Source organism: Lagopus muta, chromosome 6, assembly GCF_023343835.1.
Source record: "Lagopus muta isolate bLagMut1 chromosome 6, bLagMut1 primary, whole genome shotgun sequence".
NCBI classification, from domain to species: Eukaryota; Metazoa; Chordata; class Aves; order Galliformes; family Phasianidae; genus Lagopus; species Lagopus muta.
Genome location: NC_064438.1, coordinates 46452585 through 46456271, shown reverse-complemented (window position 1 = coordinate 46456271; position 3687 = coordinate 46452585). Strand labels below are relative to the sequence as shown.

The window sequence follows — 3687 nt, the reverse complement described above, 5'->3', positions numbered from 1 at the left end:
TGTTTGAAGAATTTTCCTATGAAGTGTTTTTGGTAAGATTGGAGTGACTGTGAAGCCCAGCATCTCCTATTCTCTCTCTGCTTCAAAACTTGTTGGATTTATGTAATCAGATAGCTAACAACTTCTCAAATATAGATGTTGGAATTCCAACTTACGCTACTCATATGCTGATTTTAGATTAGGAAAATTTCTATTTTAAAATTTCCACTTTTATTCAGTACTCTCAAAAAAATAGTATTTTTGGGATTCAAGGAAAGACTCAGCAAGTTACACAGTCTAGTTAAATTCTAAGGCTTACAAACATCCCCAAGAATGCAAAGATTTACATCCAAATGTATTTTGTTTAAATCCAATATAATAACAAGAATAGTTACTTCAAGAAGCACATCTGCCTTTTTTTTTTTTTCCTTCTCTACATTCAAAGAAGGAGCATCATATAGAAGTCTTTCTTCCATAAACTAATCCAGACACATCCAAACAGCTGAAAAGAACAATCCCATTAAAACAAGAGAATCAGAAAGGAAAGGAGGACTGTTCACCTTTGCCTCATCTCTGTTTGAAGGTCCTTGCATTCACACAAAAGGCCCCTTTGTCTTCCACCTCACTTACTGGCAGATCTGCATCTCCAGTCATTCCAGTCCAGCACTGGGCTGGCTTCACCCCTAGCATGAACATCCCATCCAACTGCTAAAACTGGCCACATTCTCTCTTATCATAGTATTTGAAAAGAAACACCCCACTCCCCAGTAAAACAAACACTAAAATGCATTGTGCCCCACGCTTTTAGGTGGGTATGTTGAGGTTTGCTGATGAATTTTCCAGCATTTTCCCACTGTGGAAAGAAACGCAACTGTAAGAGAACAGGAGGTATTGACCAGTTTATGCTGAAACGTGTGATTCATGCAGTTAATGTTCTTCCAGAAGCCTGTGGGCTTCAAAAGCACATGTGCAGTGATTAAGTAGAGCCATGCTGTGAGGGGCTGGCATTGTAATTTATGGCCTTTCTAGCTATGATTTTCTATCATGGCTTCAGCAATGATTTCTTTGCATCTTTAATTCCAGATTAATCCCTATGGCTGAAAAAAGCTGGTGAAAATTAAAAACTGGCACACTGGTAGACAGCCTCATAGAAGCCCAGAGGCTGGAAAGCAAGGTGTAAAGGCAGCTATGTGATAGGACCAGCTTGGGGTTGCAGGGATAGTGTTGAGTGTACAACTGCAGACATTAGCTCTCTAAATAGAAGTCATTTCTACCAATAGAGCTCTTCTGATTGTAAGGGAGCTTGGAGACCTCGCCAGGCCAGCTTTTCCTTCAAGTCTTTGCCTTTTTTCCTATCTCACTGTAAACAGTTCATGGCAGCTGTTAAGCTCCATGTTCTGCCACATCCCAGTTTCCTAGATCTCTGCCCAAGTCTTAGTACCTGTTAAGTTCTTTGCTTTCATCTTCCATGCTCAAAGTTTTCCTTCGCTTCTTCCTTTCTCCACCATCAGTTTTACTCCCATCTCTTAGATCAGCGTAGGGAAGGGAAGGAGAGAAAGGAGTGCCATCATTGTAGAGAATTCAGCAGAAATTCTGCATTTCTAGTCACTTTTAGTCTTGGCCTAGAGATCTTCCATGGTCAAGCTCCTAGGAGGCAGGGACACTCTTTGTTCCCACCATGTCACTCCTCTGATGATCTCTCTCTGATCCTATACTTGAGTTTTCACTTCTGTAGTCCAAGACCCAAGTTATTCTATTTGGCTTTATACTCAGTCTTGAATAACAGGAGTCCCTGAGCATAGTGAAGCCTCAGGAAATACATTTTGGCTTCCAAGCCCTAGATAATACCCTTACCACTGTCCTTTCACACCACCAGGGCTGCTGACAAAGTGGGCATTAGCAAACATTGCTTTCAAAATCCCATGAAGATCTCAGTTCCCACTGGATTATCCTCAGCGGGTGTCCAGGCATTGGAGATTGCAAAACACAGCTCCAATTGTTTGGAGCCTCTGCTCAGGCTAGAAAAATTTCTGAGCCCCTCAAAGACCCCAGTGACTAATACTGCAAAAATCATAGCAAAAACATGACATTGAAATATGTGCTGCACATACTTTTGAAATATTGTCCAGCACTAGATCAATGTAAATACATTTTCTTCCTATTAAACTTACTGGGAAAAAAAAAACATCCTTTTAATGGAGCTATGATGATTTACACTAACTGATGTTCTGTCCCTTTATGTTGTTCCTTTCTTATTTTCTGAACAGCAGGGAAAATTTCACTATTATAAAAAAACCACAGATGCTGTTATTAATTTCCTGTAACTTTTGGAAGCTAGCAGTTATGTTTGCTTCTCTTTTGCTCTCTCACTCTCCCCCAAGAACAATCAGAATAATAGAAAAATATACAATGTTGTTATGATTACATCTTTTTTCTTGCCTTGGTCTAATTTTTCATACACTTTTGTTTATACCTTTCTGGAAGTAGGAATTCTTCTTTGAGCAAGAATCCTTACAAAGAGAAATTATAGTCATCTTACACCTAATGCATCACTGAAGAAGAAAGAGGATTTATTATCCTTCAAGTATCTTTTCACAAAGAATTTATCCCAGCAGGTGGACTCAATCTGTGTGGGGTAGGTAAGCGTAAAATTTGATCCACAGATTTTAGAGCTACTGTAAAATAGCCACTTATGTTGGTACCTTTACTAATAAGTGTTTCGATTGGCAATGAAAGAGATTAAATTGAAGTTCCTCTACTACTTGATGAAGTATACTTTGGCAAATGAGGGTAAAAACTATTCTGTGACTGGAAATAAGGCTTATTTCCTTATAGAGCATTGTAGTACATTTTTAAAAAAATGTTCTTTTTTCTGTGTCATGCTCCATCCTTTCATCTTACTTTTTCTTCCTCTTAAATTCTGCACTACCCTGATTTGCACACACACACTCCATTAGCTTCACATTTTTTAGATTACTATGAGCAGAAACAGCTTAGATCTTTGCAATACTAGTCAAGGATAACATTCATACTCTTGACAAGAGACTCTCTCAGCTCTAATCTACTTCAATTCTAATTGCTGAATTATTAAAGCCAGAGCCCTCTTGTGCTCTGTCAGTACGTACCTTGCTGCTGAAGCATCAACACTGATGGTAAAATGGCTGCCAGCTGTGAGCTTATGGTGTGCCTATATGGGAACCAATGGAGAAGGATCAGCCTTTCCCCTTCATCCATGAGGAGATTCCTTTTAAATGTTAATTGTTTCTAGTGGGAAAAAAAATGGCCTTTCAAACACTGCCTTCATTATGAATGTTGAACACTTACAGAATAGCTAGGCTGCTCTTCAACCACCACCAACAACTCATGTGGAAAGCTAAGCTTTTCCCTCACCTAAACTCTTAAATAGCCTCCTCACTGATCTGAGCATGCCTGACAATAAATGTGACCACCTGAGGATATATTCAGACTTTCTCCTATCCAAGTAATGATCAGGGTGAGCAGAGATATGCTGAATTAAAGCACAGCTGGAAAGGAAGGGAAAGGACAGAGGTGGTGCAATGCGATGTGAGTGTGTGCCACACTTGGCTATCTGGATAATGACTATTACAAGAGCTTAGGCTGTAGAGTGTTTCTTGGCGGTGTTATCTTCAGTTTGCAACTGGCATAAACCAACAGAGATCAGGGAGTATAATTTGTTTGTGTGATGTC

General features: G+C 39.5%; 1 long non-coding RNA gene across 1 annotated transcript; it reads right to left on the bottom strand.

Annotated features, from left to right (window-relative positions):
* Positions 1-230: 230 nt before the first annotated feature.
* On the bottom strand, positions 231-3384 carry LOC125695038 (uncharacterized). The gene is made up of 4 exons (XR_007377782.1): positions 3304-3384; positions 3105-3166; positions 1421-1504; positions 231-832 (listed from the first exon to the last, which is right to left on the bottom strand). It is a non-coding gene; the product is annotated as an uncharacterized LOC125695038 (long non-coding RNA).
* Between the last annotated feature and the right edge of the window lie 303 nt (positions 3385-3687).